Below are 18,761 nucleotides of genomic sequence, written 5' to 3' on the forward strand. Positions count from 1 at the left end.
AAGAAGAGAGATGTATAGTTATGGGTTAATAAAAGGGGAAAATGGGAATACTAAAAATTATACTACGGATGGCAGGCGAGGAGAAAAAACAGTGCATGAAAATAGATGAAACCAAAACAAATAGCAAAATGGTAGATTTAAACCCAACCATATCAATAATTACACTAAATTAAAATGGTCTTCACACCCTAATTGAATATCAGAGACTTTATCGGACTGGGGAAAAAAAGCAAGATTCATGATATGCTATCTACAAAGAACCCCCTTAAATATAAAAGCAAAAATCAAATAACCAACCATATGCTTTCTACAAGAAACACAACTTTAAATATGAAGATACCAATGGGTTGAAAGTAAAAGACTGGACACAGAAACACCGGGGAAACAGCAATTACAAGATCAACATCCAAAAGGAGGCTTGAGGACAGAGATAAAGAGGAAAATTTCATAATGCAAAAGATATAAATTCATCAAGATGACACAAACTCCAGAATGTGTGCGTAACTTATGGCGAGTTTGAAAGTACATGAAGCAAAAACAGAAATGAAAGGAGAAAGAGACAAATCTACAATAGTTAGAGATTTCAGTACTACTCTCTTAGGAATTGATAGTAGATAAAGTAAATAAGGATTTAGAGGATGTGAATCTTCTAAGTATCCTTTCTCAGTCAACTTGACCTAATGGATATTTATAGGATACTATACCCTACAATGGCAGGATACACATTCTTTTCCACAATACATGAAACATTTACTATATCAGTGCATATGCTGGGCCACAAATCAAGGCTTAAATTTAAATTATAAAATGTATGTTATCTGGCTGCTACAGAATTAGAAAGCAATAACCAAAAAGTATCTGGAAAACACCCAAATACATGGAAATTAAATCACACACTTTTAAATAACCGACAGGTCAAATAAAAAAAAAACACAGGAAATTAGAAAATAGTCTGAAATGGGTGATGAAGAAAATGTGACATCAAATTTGTGGGATGCAGCTAAAGCAGTGCTTGGAGGGAGATGCTTAGCTTTAAATGCTTATTATACAAAAGAAGAAAGGTTTAAAAGATCTATTTATGATGATTTATTTATGGATGATCTAAGCTTCCACCTTAAGAAACTAGAAGAAGAAAAGCAACGTATACTCAAAAATGAGTAGAAGGGATAAAACAATAAAGAGCAGAAATCAATGAAATGGGAAACAGAATAACAATGGAAAGATTAAAAGCTTTGGAAAGATTTTCTTTGAAATGATCAAGAAATTGATACGCCCCTAGCTAGAACAATCAAGAAAGAAGGAAAATGCAAATTACCAATAACAGGAATGAAAGAAGAAACATCACTACAGCTCCTATTGGCATTAAAGGGATATTAAAAGAATATTATGTGAAATATTATGCCAATAAGTTTGACACCTTTGATGAAATGGAATATTTCTTCAAAAAACAAATTACCAGAAATGACACAAGAAAAAAAAGCCCTTTATGAAGAAACTAAATTTAAAATTAAAAACCTTTTCCTCAAAGAAAACTCAGGCACAAAGGGCTGCACTGGTGAATTCTACCAAATATTTAGGGAAGAAATAATACAGTTAGTATACAAACTTTGTCAAAAAAAAAAAAAGAAGGGGAAAAAACAATTCTTGATTATCTTACAAGGCATTATTATTACCTCATCTTATGAGGTACCAGTATGACACACACCAAAAGCAAAGACACAACAAGAAAACTACAGCCGAGGATCCCTCATGAATATGGAAGCAAAATTCCCTGACAAAATATTAGCCAATAAAATTCAGCTAAAAAGGATAATATGTCATGAACAAGTGGGGTTTATCTCAGGAATGCAAGGTTTAACATTTTAAATTAATTAGTATTAACAGTATAAAGAAAAAATGTAATCAACTCAATAAATACCAAAAAAAAGTATTTGAGAAAACTAAACACCTATTCAAGACAAAAACACAGAACACTTGGAAGAAGAAGGAACTTTCTCACCATTACAGAAGACATCTATAAAAATCTTACAGTTATCTTCATACTTAATGATGAAAAGTTGAACTTTTTCCCCTAAGATCAGGAACGAGGCAAATCTGCTCTCACCTCACCAGTGCAATAAGGAAATAATAAGTAGTCAAAAGCATACAAGTTAGAAAGGAAGAGGTAAAAAGCCTTTAGGCACAGACAACATGATCACATATACGGGAAATCCTGAGGAATCTAAAGAAAAGCCACTAGAACTAACGGGTGAATTTATTTTTTTTTTATTTTTATTTTTTTTTAAAGATTTTATTTATTTATTTGAGAGAGAGAATGAGATAGAGAGCATGAGAGGGGGGAGGGTCAGAGAGAGAGGCAGACTCCCTGCTGAGCAGGGAGTCCGACGTGGGACTCGATTCCGGGACTCCAGGATCATGACCTGAGCCGAAGGCAGTCGCTTAACCAATTGAGCCACCCAGGCGCCCCTAACGGGTGAATTTAGCAAGACAGCAGAATAAAAGGTTATATACAACAACTGTATTTCTATAATACTAGCAACAAAGAGCTGGAAAATAAAATTTAAAAAATACTATTTATAATAGCATCAAAACCAGTAAATACTGACAGGCAAATTTAACAAAATTTGTGCAAGAGAACACATAGCTTAGAGAAGTTAAAGAAAACATAAACAAATATGTTCATGAATTTAAAACTTCAATATCATTAAGATATCAATTCTCCACAAATTAATCTATAGATTGAATGCAATCCCAATCAACATCCCAGCAGACTTTTCTGTAGGAACTGACATGCCAATTCTGAAATTCATATAGAAATGCAAGAAGAAGGAATAGGCCAAAACCATTTGGGAAAAGAACAAAGCTGGAGGACGCACACTACCTGATATCATGATTTACTATACATTTACTCCATTTATAATGGAACATAATAGAGTTCAGAAACAGACCTGTACCTTTGTGATCAACTGATTTTCAACAAAACTGTCAAGGTAAGTCAATGAGGGAAATGCTTTATTTTTTAAAGAAAATGGTGCTTGAGCATTCACTGAACATTCACATGGATTTGAAAATAACCTTGGCAACTACCTCACACCACACACAAAATTAACTGAAAGTGGATCTTACACCTAAATGTAAAAGCTAAAACTACAAAACATCTAGAAGGAAACGGGACTATCTTGAGGTAGCCAAAACAATTCTTAGAACACAAAAAAGCACTAATGATAAAGAACTGACAAATAGATTTAATCAAAATTAAAACTTTGTGCTCTCAGAAAGATACCATTAAAAATGAAAAGGTAAGCCAGAGATTAGAACTTTTAATACACATTCCTGAAAAGAACTTACATTCAGAACACATAAAGAACTCCCAAAACTCAACAGGAAGGCAAACAGCCCCCCCCCAAAGGCAAAAGATTTGAAAGGGCACCTTATGAAAGAATATGTACAAATGACTAATAAGTATATGAAAAGACACTCAACAGCATTAGTAATTAGTGAAAAATAAATTAGAACGACAATGAGATACCACTACATGCTCACTAGAATAGGTGAATTTAAAAAAAAAACTAACAATATTAAGTGTCGGTAGGGTGTAGGGCAACAGAACTCCCATACATTGCTAGTTGGGATGTAATGTAGTACAACCATTTGGGAAAAAGGCGATTTCTTATAAAGATAAACATACACTTACAGTATGACACACAATGCTTCTTCTAGGTATACCTAAGAGAATTAAAAATTTATGTCCACAAAAATACATGCAATTTACATGTTCAGAGCAGCTTTCTGGCTCATAGAAGCCCCAAACCGGAAACAACGTGAATGTCCATCAACAGGTGAATGGATAATTGTAGTATATTCACACTATGGAAAACTAGTCAGCAAAAAAGGGAACAAATTATGCATTCACACAAGAATGAACCTCAAAAACTTTGTGCTGAATGAAAGAAGCCACATACACTACTATTTGATTCCATTACATAAAGTTCTAGACAAATAAAACCATAGTGCCGAAAGATCAGTGGTTATCTGGGGCTCAGCGTGAAGGGCACTGACTGCAAAGGGGCATGAGGGAACTTTTAGGATGATAAAAATGTTCTGTATCTTACTTGGAGTGGTGGCTATATAGGTGTATACATTTGTTAAAACTCACAGAATGGTTAAAATCAGTACATTTGATTGTACTTAAATTCTACATCAATAAAGTTGATTTAAAAAGAAATAAGAGGATAACCACCTACTGATCCAGCTGTAGTAACATATCCTACAGATATGCAGATACACATGCAGATATGTGACCGAAGACTGATGTATAACGAATGTACATTTCAGGGCACCTGGCTGGCTCAGTTGGAGGAGCATGCGACTCTTGATCTCAGGGTCATGAATTCAAGCCCCATGTTGGGTGTAGAGATTACTTAAATAAATAAAACTCAAAAAAAGATAAATGTACATTTCAATATTGTTTGCAAGAGTAATAAGTCTATAAACATCCTAAATGCCCTTCAGAAGGGACTGGTTATTAAACTACGATACATGCATATAACAGAGTTATTACATAGATGTTAAAGAATCCATGAGCTTCTGTGTGATATGAAAAAAACTTGAAGACATAGTTGATGAAAAAGATCAAGGTGCAGAACGGCATCATAGTATGATTCAGTTTACTTTTTAAGGGTATCTATAATGTATATGTTTTTAAAGAGCATATAAGAAAAACAGTAGATAAGACCAATAAAACCAAAATCTGATTCTTTGAAAATATCAATAAAATCTATACACTTCTAGCCAGATTAAGGAAAAAAAAAAAAAAGGTATAACCAAGTACCAATATCAGCAATGAAAGAGGGAACATCACTCCAGACATTAAAGGATAAGAAGGAAATATTGTGAACAACTCTGTGCCCACAGATTTAACAACTTAGAGATGAAATAAATCCTTGAGATACAAAAGCACTGCAAGTTATTCAGTAAAAAAAAAAGACACAAAAAAACCCCCACAAAAAAACCCTGAATAGTCTATTAAGGAAATTGATTTTACAGTTAAACATCTTTAAAGGAAACTCAGGGCTCAGAAGGATCTGCTGACAAATTCTACCAAACACTTAAGGAAGAAACAATATCAATTCTACACAGACTCTGTCAGAAAATTAAAGGGGAGGGAATATTTCCCAATTCATTGTATAAGGCCAGAATTACCTGATACCAGAACCAGGCAAGGACATTACAAAACAAACAAACAAGGAAAAATCCAGACCGATACTCCTCGTGAACAAAGACACAAAAATCCTCAAAAAAGTATCAAACAAATATAATCCAACAGTATATAAAAAGGGTAATGCATCTTGATTAACTGAAGTTTATCCCAGAAATGCAAGGTTGGTTTAACATTCAAATATCAATCAATGAAAGACAACCTAATTAACAAATGGGATTTGTTGGGGCGCCTGGGTGGCTCAGTCAGTTAAGCGTCTGCCTTTGGCTCAGGTCATGATCCCAGGGTCCTGCGATCAAGTCCTGAATTGGCGTTCTGCTCGGTGGGGAGCTTGCTTCTCCCTCCCCCTCTGCTGTTCCTCCTGCTTGTGCTCTCTCTGTCAAATGAATAAATAAAATCTTTAACAAAAAATGGGATTTGAGGGGCACCTGGGCAGCTCAGTTGGTTAAGTGTCTGACTCTTGATCTTGGCTCAGGCCTTAATCTCATGGTCACAAATTCGAGCCCTGCATCGGGCTCCATGCTAGGCATGGAGCCTACTTTAAAAAAACAAAACCAAAAAAAAGAAAAAATGGGATTTGAAAATAAATAAATAAGTAAATAAATAATAAAAGAAAATAAACTTTAAAAAATGGGATTTGAACAGACATTTCTCCGAAGATATACGGATGGCCAATAAGCACATGAGAAAAATGCTCAGTATCATTCGTCATCAAAAGAAGAAAGTGAGTTGGTAAGGATGCAGAAAAACTGGACCCTTTAGCCTAATGGGAATATAAAATATTACACCTGCTGTAAAACAAAAACAAAAACAGAAACAGACACTGGTTTGGCAGTTATTACAGAACTCAGCAATCCCATCCTAGATATACACCCGAGAAAAATGAAAACATATGTCTACACGAAAACTTGCACATGAATGTTTATTGCATAGTAGCATTACTCATGGTGGCCAAAAAGTGAAAACAACCTAAACGTCCATCAACGGATGAGGACTACAGAGGAAGGAACCAGGACAATGGCGGCCCCAAGGTTTAGCTCCAGTGACCCTACAGATCAGATCGCTTCGGTCTCTCCCTGGGCTTCACTCCCATCCTGAACCTTTGAAGAACCACATCACGACCTCTGGTTCCGTGCAGTGTGAGTGAGCAGTTGGCACACGCAGTTTGGCCACAAGCTGCACACAGCTGGATGGCATGGCCTACCTCCTTCTCATAGGGGTGTGGGAGGGAGTCCCCTGCAAAAGGGGTTTGGGTGGTTTTCCTTGCTTCTGCATGACTGCAGAAGCACAAAGAACCACATCTCCGCCCCCACCCCCCACCATGGAACAGTTAAGGAAGCCAAGGTCTACTGGGGCTAAGACAAACTATCTACAGTGGGCCCAGGGTGAGAACTCTGTCCCCTGATCCCCAGCACACCGTACCACTCAAAAAGACTGATGACAGCTTGGAGACACAGCAGGTCAATTTAGCATCTTACATCTGCTGAATTGGTTCCTTAATCACATTACTCACTTAACGTGTTGACTGTGTGTGTGTCACCTACCATGTGGGGTGCTGGGGACACAAGCAGCAGTCTCTAAGGTTCACTATGTCCCCAAGCCTCATTCTCCAGCCAACATCAACCCAAAACTCCAGTCATCACCACTTCTTGGGGTTTCTGGTGTCGCTCCAGTCTCAGCTGCCCACTCTGTCCTAACCACAGGTCACCTGTCCTGCTGTGTCTTACCTGCTTTCCAGGCAGCTCTTCTCTTGACCACACCTGCATCTTTGCCTAGAAAATTGCCCCAAAATATCAAATTGGTGGTAAATATCTTTGGAAAGCTTTCCCTGAACTATCTCAAGTAGGGAAGCAGGAGAGGATTAAAACCTCAAACAAACCAGATCTGGTTACATTTAAAATTTGCTTACTTTCCCTTTGCCAGGCAAAGAGAAAGAAAGGGGATAAAGACTTAAACATTCAGCTGGTGGAGCAAGTGTGATTTGTATGCGATGGCTGTTGAGGTATGCAGAGTTCAGAGGCTAAGAGTATGCCTAATTGCCGAGTTCAAATAAGCCTGGCTCTGCCAGTCACTAGCAGTGTGGCCCATGATGTAACCTCTCGAGACTCAGTGTTCTCATATGTAAAATGGGAACAAATATAACAGCATCCTGATAAGCTGCTGGACTTGATCTACAAGATATCAGAATGTATTATAAGGTACTTTAGGCAAAAGGGAAGAATTGTCCTATGAAATGAGAAAGCATCCCAAACAGACCCAAGCACATGTAGAACTCTGATAGTTGCTAGAGGAAGCACAGCAGATCAGTGGGTACAAAAGGGACTGCTCAAAAAACAGTACTAGGCCAAATAATTGACCATATGGAGAAAAATAAAATTAACCACATATTTCACATCCTATCCAGAAATCAATTCTGGATGTAGTGAGGACTTCATTGTGAAAATTTAAAAACTTTTAAAAAGAAAATACAGAAAAATATGTTATCTCTAGGCAGAAACCTAAGACTGAATTTATCATAAGACTGGTAAATTCAACCACATTAAAATTAAGAGTGTCTATTGACAGTTTGGTAATGGCATAAGGATATACAGATAGATCAACGGGACAAAATTGAGAGTCCAGAAACAAACCCTTACATTTAGGGCCAGCTGATTTTCAATAAGGATGTTAAGACAATTAAATAGAGAAAAGAATAGTGTTTTCAATAAATGATGCTGGAAAACATCCAAAAGAATGAAGTTGGACCCCTACCTCACACCATCCACAAAAATTAACTCAGAATGGATCATACCCCGAAATGTTAAGAGCTAAAAGTATAAAATTCCTAGAAGAAAACATAGAAATTCATCCTCATGAGTTTGGGTTAGGCAGTGGATTCCTAGATATGACACCAAAAGCACAAGTGACAAAAGAAAAAAATAGATAAATCAGACACCAACAAAATTAAAAACTCTTGTGCTACAAGTGATACCATTAAGAGAGTGAGAAGACAACCCCCAGAATGGGAGGAAACATTTGCAAGTGATCTGTGTGATTAAAGACATCCAGAAACTACAAAGAGCCCATACAATAAAAAGCAAATAACTCAAATAAAACATGGACAAAGGATTAAAATAGACATTTCTCCAAAAAGATACACAAATAAGTACAGGGGGAAATGCCTAACATTCTTAGTCATTAAGAAAATGAAAATCAAAACCATAATGAGATACCACTTCACACCCACTAAGATGGCAATAACAACAATCAGAAAGCAACAAGTGTTGGCAAAGATATGGAGAAATTGCAACCTTAATACACTGCTACCCGTGGTAATGCAAAATGGTGCAGTTGCTGTGAAGAAGAGTTTGGCAGTGCCTTTAAAAGTTAAACTGTATAACCCAGCAATATGACCATATGACCCAGCAATCCCACTCACGTGCAACATGGATAAACCTTAAAAATATTATGCTAAGTGAAAGAAGCCAGACACAAAAATATATGACCTCTATATGAAATATCCAGGATAGGCAAATCTACAGAGACAAAAAGTAGGTCAGGGGTTGCTTAGGGTTGGTAGAGGGAGGAAGGATAGGGAATGGCTGCTATGATTTCCTTTAGGAGGGACAAAAATATTCTATAATTAGATTGTGATGATGGTTGCACACCCTGTGACTATACTAAAAAAAATTGAATTATACACTATATGAGTGACTTGTATGGTAAATGAATATTTTTTTTAAAGATTTTATTTATTTATTTGACAGATAGCTAGAGAGCACAAGTAGGCAGAGAGGCAGGCAGAGGGAGAGGGAGAAGCAGACTCCCCGCTGAGCAGGGAGACCGACGCAGGGCTCGATCCCAGGACTCCAGGATCATGATCTGAGCCGAAGGCAGCCGCTTAACCGACTGAGCCACCCAGGCGCCCCGGTAAATGAATATTTTAACAAAGCTATTTTAAAAAGTATTCATCGGGGTGCCTGGGTGGCTTAGTCATTAAGCATCTGCCTTCAGCTCGGGTCATGGTCCCAGGGTCCTGGGATCAAGCCCCGCATCGGGCTCCCTGCTCAGTGGGAAGCCTGCTTCTCCCTCTCCCTCTCTCCCTGCTGTGTTCCTCTCTTGCTTTGCCTCTCTCTATCAAATAAATAAATAAAATCTTTTTTTAAAAAAAAAGTACTCATCAGAAGACATCATAAACAAGATGATATAAAAATACAAACTAACAGCTTATCACTAGGGTGCCTGGGTGGCTCAGTTGGTTAAGCGTCTGCCTTTGGTTCAGGTCATGATCCCAGCGTGCTGGGATCGAGGTCTGCATCAGGCTTTCTGCTCAGCGGGGAGCCAGCTTCTCCTTCTCCCTCTGCCTGCCACTCTGCCTACTTGTGCTCTCTCTCTGTCAAATAAAGAAATAAAATCTTCAAAAAAAGTTTTTTTTTAAATAAAGTCTTATCATTGACAGTCAGTATCCAGATCATATAAAGAGCTCCTACAAATACATAAGGACAAACCACCAACAGAAAAGTGCATTTCACATAAGAAGAAACATATACTCACCAATAAAATGCTCACGCTATTTTGATATCAAGGAAATGCCAATTAAGGTAACACAGAAATACCATTTTAGGGCCATCAGATTTGTAAGAATACACATCACAATACCAAGTGTTAAAGAGGATGATAATCAAAGGGAACACACCCACATTCACCTAATGGAAAGTAAGTCAGTACAACCACGTGGAAAAACAATATCTGGTGGTATTTTTCAAAACTCATCATTCATATATCCCATGACCCGAAGTGGCCTGCCCAGGTATCCCCTCAGCAAACTTTTGTACGTATGTCCCTGGAGATGTGTACAGTAATGTTCATAGCAGCGAAGTTCATGACTGCTAAGTATCAGAAACATATCTCATGTCCATCAACAGAGGAAGGGTACATGGATTGTGATACAGTCACACAAAAGAATAGTAGAAGCCATGGAAATGAATGAACAACAGCCACACCCAACAACGTAGATAAATCTTAGAAACATTATATTGAAAGAAAAAACAAGTCCTAAAAGATGCATACAATCTGATTAAAATTATCTGTGGTTATTTCTGTGCAATAGAATTAAAGGTACTTTTTTGTTTTCTTCTAAGTGCTTTTTCTTTCCTAAATTTTCTACACTGGGCATGAATTATCTTTGTAATCTGGAAAAAATGTCAAAAATTATTTTCACAACCAAATGGCAATGATTTGGGACTGTGCCCTCTGATCTCTGTCTAGCAGACTATGCCAACTGTGTGTCTCCAGGCCTCAGTTTCCTTGTCTGTACCATTGGGGTTGGGTAAATCACCTGCAAGATCCCTCCAACTCTGATAGTCATGGATTCTGCAGCTACATTATTTTCCTTTGTGTGGGTAACTGAACACTTCTCAGCGCAATGTGAAATTCACATCGACACCTTCCTGATTCATACTTCGAAAAATGTAAAAAAACAAAACAAAACAAAACCCCACACGTGTAAGGCCGCATTCCTCATGAGAGTAAGAGCTTAATCAAGCCAAGGATCATTTATAAAGCTCCAAACTCTATGTAATTCATGGGGAGAATGCAGGAGGTGCATTCCAAGAGTTGCCCCCCACCCCCGCAAGTCCCCTGCAGAATGCCACTACTCAGAACACATACCAGGGTTCACACACCCTCTTTCTGTGGAAATCCATTTGTTCCATTCAGGATGCCACCATGTTTCAGAGTCCCCTGTGAAGTTAACACTCCCTCCCCTCTCCCCGCTTCACTTCTGGAAACTCTGCTGCTTGGTGCGGGACCACGGGGACGGGGATCAGGGAGACAGCCTGGCATTTCCAATTACCAGCAAGTGCAACTAGCTACTGATTATCAGCAGCTCTCTGCAGCCCCCTGGATGAGCAGCTTCTCACTACAGAAGCAACAGTTCCTCCTGGCCCTGGGCTGGCCAGGAGAGGCTCAGGAGGGGGAAAGCAAGACAGAAGTGGGAGAGGCAAAGGTGAAAGCGCACACGGGAAAAACAGCACAGAATGTTATTAAATATTCAGGACAGTGAGATGCTGCTTATTCTGCTTGGCAAAAATAGGCAAAGATGAACAGCAGAAGGGACAGCTCTCCACCAGAAAGAGCCACTAGGGGTCAGCGTGAGGTGTAAGAGGACACAGAAATGGCCACTGAGAAAATGACCTAGTCTAGGGTGGAGCAGACCTGGGAGGGCGCACGGCCATTGGCCATTGTCAATCAAGCACAGCAGGAGTGGGGTACCATGTAAGAAGCCCGTCCACTTCTGGGTCTGGAACCTCTGCATCTGGAGTGGGCCCTGGGGAAGCTGAAGGGTGGATTCAGCACAGTCAGGCAAGCCACTTCCAAACTCTCTCCACTTCCAATTCGATGAGTCCACAGGGAGGGGGTGGCGGGGGGGGGGGGGACACGTCACAGGTATGGGACTTGTGCAGTCACACAGGGCCCAAAGTCAGAAGGGCCCCAGGCTTGGTTTGATGTTCAACTGTCTCCCTCCTGAAACTCTTAATAATTTTTAAACAAGGGGCCCCAAGCTTATGCAGCAGATCCTGCTGGGGGATGACAGTTCCAAGGATCATTTCTCAGAACCTCACCCACCAAGCAAAGTAGGACAGTGCCAGGTCCCAAGAAGTCCTGCCTGGCTTGGGTTCCAGCCATGTTCGACATAAACCAACAGAATTCATAATGCTTCCCTTTGGGTTTCCACACGAGGGCAGGAAAAGATGCAGCTGATGAACCACAGAAGGGTAACCACAAATAATAACCAAAATTGGTGGTGGTGATGGGGGAGATTCATCCTTTCTGGTTGGTCAAATGTAAGTTAAAACACTAACAAGACATAATTTTATGCCTGGTTAAAAAAATACTCTCTTAGAATGATTGAAGGCTAGTGCAGGCCAGGTAGGAGAGAAGCAGATGTCCACACGCAGCCCTGCGAGCTTCACGGACCAGAACACTTCGGCCGAGGGCCATGGAGGGAAGAAGTCTCATCCTCTGGCTCAGCAATCACACTCCTGGGAACTTGTCCCAGGAAAGAGACACCAGAGAAAAATTTTACACGCCAACGATGCTCAGGCAGCAGTTTGGCTCTGGGAAGAACCGAAATGCCTAACAGAAGGAAAAGATGTTCCACAGCCATTCAACAGATACATATTAAGCCTGTGGTAACGTGGGAAAGTGCTTATGATGGACAGCCATGTGAAAATGGTAATATTTTTTTTTGTCGCCCAGTGATGTAAAACGGATGTTCACATAAAGGAAAAATACTGACTAAAAATAGAGACCTAAAAACAGTGGCATGAGGGGCAATGGGGTCATGGAAACACCAAGATCTTGAACATCTGGAATTGTTGCTTTAAATGGTAAACAACCCTTAAAAATAATGAATGTGCAGGGTGCAGAGGATGGGCCGAGATGAAGCTCAGTTTGGTCAAGAACAAAGTGTGTGTGTGGGGGGGGGCGGGCACAGAATTTCATCAGGCAGAAAAGCAGCTGCCAAATGGTCAATGAGCCAAGAGTCATGCTCCAGGGGTATCCCCTCTGGACAAACTGCACTGCTTCTGACATAAAAATATACTGGGCAGAGGATGGGACCCAGGGGGCTTTGCTGGCTGTCAGTTCTAGCCTCTCAGGGAAAACATTTGTCCACTAACAAGCTCCCACGTCTGGCCTCGAGTACATGAGGCACACCAGAGAGCTGCCCACGTGGGGATCCCCCCCTTCCCCGAGCCTATGGCCTCCTTTGACCTCACCACACATCCAGCCTGAGCAGCTCTGATTTCTCAAGACGTGCGTCAGGTATCATTATTCCACACACACGTCAGAGGCAAGCAGGACATAAAAGGAAATTTTATCTTTGGCAGCCTGAGGCCCGTAACTTCATCTTTATTCATACTGTTCATCTATTTGATCAGATGCTGCTGCCGGTCTGAGCTGACTGGCACTTTACAGGAAAACCAGGCGGTGGAGGAACGACTTGTTTCTGCAGAGGGCCGCGCCACCTGCTGTAGGACTGCCCCCCTGCAGTCACCTCTCCTGGCGTGGCACCCGGGCAGCCCTCTCTCCCTTCGCCTAGAGGCAACAGAGATCATTGTATAATCCTCAGGGCCAGCCAATCGTTGCTCCTACGACGTGCTGATATTAACAGGGCTGTTGCATCTGGTTGAGCAGGTTGCTCACTGCACAACCACAGGGGGCACCTTTCGTAATGGACACTGCAGATTTGTTTTTGTTGTAACAGCAAATGAAAGAAAAGAGTGTTGCTTTAACAACCTTAGTATATTACAACAGTTTCAGGGTCCGTGGAAGTAAAAGATCTTGAGGAAGGGGTGCCCTTTTCTAAAGATGGGCACCAAGTGGGCTCACTACAGCCCTACACACCAACATGTGAATAATCAGTGAACCAGCTCCCTAGAGAGCACACTACATTCTCCAGGCTCCTTGGGGCCACCAGGGGCACCAGAACCCTGGCTGGGGCAGCCCAGGGCCCATCACAGCCTTGTCACCTCCATGCTGCCAATACCCTCCTCACTGGGATGCTGCTATTCAAGGATGCAGCCACGAGCGCCCGGGCAGCTTCAGTTCTCTACTGTCCTCGAAGTAGAGGTCACTTCTGTTCACGACTCCCTGTCCTCTCAGTCCTCAAATCCAGCACCGAAGTCCACTTGCCACCCAGGGGCTCGGAGCTGGCACAGACAGAAAGCCCATTGGCGGACACAGGCTTCCGCACAGCCAATCAGAAGCACTGGGGGAAGCTTGTTCGGCCCACCTTTCTCCACTCTCCTCCCCACCTCCTGCCTTTAGCTCTCCACTCTCCCGACCTGATGGCCTGCCCCCCTACACACACAATGACACCCACATGCTCAGCGCTCCTCAGTGCCCCCAACATGTTGCTTTCTCTACCTGGGGCACCCCTGCCTGCAGCCCATCTAACCCACCCCTTAGCTACCTGCCCACAGTGGACCCTCCATGCAGGGCTCCCTGCCTACCTACTTCTCACCTCACTTCTGTCTTCTCTTACCATTTACTGTCTTCCCTTACCATTTACTGTTCAAAGCATTGAAACATTTGAACCCCCCCCCCCGGCATTTAGCCTCTTGCAATAAAGAATCCCACCCCTCCCCAAATCAACACACTTTACACTTCCCAGGTCCTGCCCCAGAAATTGAGCCCCCAGCCTCACCACCCACTGGACCTCTCCTCAGGCCAGGCTTGTTCAGAGTCCCGCAGATTCTCGGTCTATACCGTTCCCTTGCTGGCCTTCCCCTGCACCTGGACCCTCCATCCCACTGACACGTCGTAAGTGCTGGCACTCGGAGTGTGCAGGCTCTGGGTCCCACTCAAGCCTGTGATCTGGGGAAAGTCCTTTAGCCTCAGTTTTCCCATCTATAGAATGATACAGTACAATGATACAATAATCATCTTATGTGCTACCACTGATTAAGCCCCCTTATGTGTACGGAGGGCTTCACATTCCCCCTCATTTCAAGCCCCCAAAAGTAATGTAATAATGACGAGCAGCTACCCTGTGCCAGGAAGGGGCGGGGAGGAGGGCTCTCATGCATATTGCTCGCCATCCCCGTCCTGCGGTATGCAGACAGAGGCTCCCCCAAGGTAACATGTATGTGAGAGAATGTCCTGCTTCCATGCATCACACCAAGTAATGGTGACCACTCACGAGGCCAGATGTCCTTCCCAGGGAGGACATAAATTGGGTCAGTGCTACCCTAAAGCCTTCTTTCTAGAAGCCATACTCCACCTCCTGAGCCAGCAGAGCTCATGTCCTTTCCTGCCTACCTGTCCTTTTAGATCCAACCCACCAGTGAGGCCCTCTTCCACCTCTTGCCTGTCTCGCCTTGCTTAAACCTAAGTGAGCACCTGCCTGTCCCCATCCTCCACCTGCCCACTCACCCTCATCCTCCAACACCCATCTGGGCGTCATCTCCTCCAGGAAGTTCTTTATGATCTCTCATGTTCCCCTAGGAGGCCCCCTTCCTCACTCCTCTGAGCTTCCCCGGTTACAGGGGAGCCACTTGCCATCCACAGTAACACTACTAAGGGGCAGAGCGGGACAGAGTCCACCCACTGCTCTAATCTTTAGTCGAGAGAGTTCTGGTGAACCAGGAGAAACCCCCGGGGGGGCGGTGCTGGAGGGGAAAACACCAGCCAAGAATGCTCCTGACCACTCAGCCTCAGATGGCCTTCCCTCCATTCACTCCCATGCTGGTGGGTTGGTTATGGAACAGCAACTTGCAAAAGTGCCAAGTGCTGGGGGGCAGAGGTGGGGGGGCAAATCACAGACCCAGGTGAAACCCAGGCTTCACCTTTGGGTGCTTATAGCCTCCAAGGAGGGCAAGACTTGCACTCAAACAACCCAGGGCCACTGCAGAAGGGAAGCCCAGGAGAGGTCTCAGCCTTGAGGGGTTTGGGGAAGCTTTAGGAGGAACGAGGATGGGCACAGGGCCTCAACAGATGAATCTGATTAACATGTGAGGGATGAGCAAGGGCATTCGGCTGAGTGGGTAGAGCAGAGTGTGAGCTGGACTGGGCGGGCAGTGAGGCCAGGCCCCGTGAGGTCACAGATGCTAATCTCGGGGCACCGCACTGGGGGGGACCATTCTGCACACACACAGAAAGTGATCAGAACAGAGAGCTAGTCCCTCACTTCATGCCTCAGTCCTTCTTCCCAAGGACCCCAGCAGACACCTGGGAACACAATGCAGGGGAACACAAGATCGGACACGTTGACAAGCCCCAAAATGAACATAAAAGAACCCCACCTGTGACTTTTTGAAGGATACCACATCCAACAGCTATTCTCAGCTGATGTTCCGTGAGGCTGCTTCTCTGAGAACGGTTCCTGTCCTAGGCCTCAGAGATGCAAAAACAAACAAACAACCTTCATCAAAACAAGAGGCCCTGTCTGTCCTATCACAGCCACACAGAAGCAGGAGCGTGCATGCCACCGAGTCCGCTGGGAGCCTGAGCAGAGACACCTAACCAGCCTGACCACATGCACCTGCCCTTGGTGGTTCCCACTGCCCTGACCCCTTCCCACTTCCGTGACCCATCCCCCATCTCCACCGTGCGAGCACAGCCAATCAGAGCTGCACTCAGGACGCGGAGGCTGGCTCATGGGTCCGCAGGGGCTCTTTGAGGCCACAAATGGGAAAGTGGCGACCTCAGCAGTGCTGTGGGCAGGCCAAGGTCACCTGGCTCGGACCTCTGGTGAGTCTACCTTACCAGGGCAAGGGGGTCCCTATTTTGTGCTCTTTCAGAACTTTACAGTCCAAAAAGATGCAGAAGTCCTATATACAACTGCGCACACACGTGCACACACACAAGCCAATGAGCGAGCTGCCAACGGCTGAATTCAGAGCTTATGAGCGACCCTGAATGGGCATTTCCCTGTCTGTGGTTCCCAGCCCTGTTTGAAGCACAGAGACACACAGATTGATCGATTGAATAGAAGATATGGCTATATATTATCTCATTTTGACCTCCCAGCCACCTTGCCAGGTAAGTAGGTTTAATGCCCTCTTTTAGACAAGAAAATTGCAAATCAAAAAGGCGAAGAAGCTAGCTGAAGGTCAGGCAAGCATCGGGGGTGTGGTTTGAACAGGCCATTACCCACGGAGGAGCGGCCTCCTGTCAACGGACTCGCTGGGGCTCCTCTTCACATGCTCGGGCCTGAGAGCAAGATAGAGACACCAGCCCTTCGCAACCCACTCCTCCCCCGTCATTTACAGAGGTGGGAGCCACCGAGGCCCACAGAGGGACAGGGACTTGCCCATGGTGACAGAGCCCAGCAGCAGGGGCAGGATAGGTACTCAGGCCCCCTGACACCCCAGATCCACTGTGGGAACCCCACCCCCTGCAGAGTAACAGCCCGTGTGATGAACCTCCACAAGCTCATATGCTGTCCTGCCACCTAAATGATCACCGCCTGGACCTCAGCCCCTCGTCCCCAGGGCAGGCTGCGAGCCCAGCTGGCTCTTCGACCTGCACAATTTCACTGGGACCCTTTTCTAAGGGGAAATGGGTCTGGAGTGGCCTCTCATTGCAATACCCTTCAATGTGTCTGAAACGAGAAGGCCAGTCTCACCTCATCTGCAAGTTGGGGATGAGGGCCCCGTGCCCGTGCCTGCCACCCCCACAGTGTGAGGGCCCACGAGGCCCCCACCTCCCAGAACAGCCCGCTCACCAGGCCTCCCAAAGGCCCCATCTCTGCTTTCCTCACTTTGCTCTTTTTAGCTGGCCAGGTTGGCAAGCATCATCCTGCCCACAGAAACGTTCTGTTTGGCCTTGCAGGGCATTGACTCACACAGGGCACCAGAGGGGACTCCCTCTGCAGTCTGCCCCCAGGGCATCTGACATTGGGGCTGAATCCTGGCTGCACTTGACCACTGTGCTGGCTCCTGGGCCTCCTCCCACAGCCCAGGAGGCTCCGCTCCAGGACCTGTGCTAGGCACCATCCCCTCCCCCACACAACGTCCTCAGCTCCTCATCCCCAGACCCACTGTGGAGAGTGGGACAGTCACAGGAAAGGTAAGAAGGAAGGTCTAGCAATCAAAGAGGTTACTCTGCCATCGGTCCTGAGGTGCAGCTGTTTGAGCTTCCAGACAAAAATGAGCACCCTCGGGGCGCCTGGGTGGCTCAGTGGTTAGGTGTCCGACTCTTGGTTTCAGCTCAGGTCATGATTTCGTGGTTGTGGAATCGAGCCCCGTGTCAGGCTCTGCACTCAATGGGGAGTCTACTTCAGATTCTTTCTCCCTCTCCCTCTGCCCCTCCCTGCTCGTGCATGCACACACACGCTCTCTCTTAAATAAATAAATAAAACCTTTCAAAAAAAAATGAGCATCCTCTCACAACCAAGCAGAAAGCAAGTGGATACCAGGCCCAATGTTCCCTGCCAGCAGCAAATGTTCTAGAGAATGGCAACCAAGAAAATCATCAGGCAGGCCAATAGAAGAAAAACTAACACCTAACTGTACATTCTTTTTTTTTTTTTTTGATAAACTCCAAAATTCATCCTCAGAATAAATTCATCCAAAGTGATAAAAGGAACATTTAAACTTCTCATTAAGAACAAAACTGCATTAGAAAGGATGCTCCAACTAAAATAAAAATTGGAAATTAACACCAATCTAAAACCAGAAAACATATTCTATGCACAATTTACTTGTCAGTTTCTGTAAAGCATTCTCAAGATGGAGCACAGCATCAGCTCCCAGTAAAATAAATCTCAAATGTTTGTAATTACAAACACCCTGAGACTTCAGATGGTGTTTTCAGGAGAATCTGCACGATTAAACCTGACTCCAGGGTTGAGGTTTGGAGTCCAGAACTTCGAAGATGTCTGCCCTACACCAGGGCCTCATGAAGCCGTTAGTGTGACCAGTCAGCAAAATTAATTACAAGGCTTATTACAGATCAGAGATAGTTAATTTCTAAAAGGAGCTCTTTCTAACGAATTTATGTTAAGTGAATTTAACGGCGTCTGTATCTTCTACGTCTACAGAGTCAAAGAATCTTA

General features: G+C 43.8%; 1 protein-coding gene across 3 annotated transcripts in view; it reads right to left on the bottom strand.

Annotated features, from left to right (window-relative positions):
* OSBP2 (oxysterol binding protein 2) overlaps positions 1-18,761 on the bottom strand; it is a 167,713-nt gene that overhangs the window by 49,349 nt on the left and 99,603 nt on the right. The gene's annotated exons all lie outside the window — the stretch shown is intronic.

The sequence above is a fragment of the Neomonachus schauinslandi genome, chromosome 14, assembly GCF_002201575.2.
Source record: "Neomonachus schauinslandi chromosome 14, ASM220157v2, whole genome shotgun sequence".
NCBI classification, from domain to species: domain Eukaryota; kingdom Metazoa; phylum Chordata; class Mammalia; order Carnivora; family Phocidae; genus Neomonachus; species Neomonachus schauinslandi.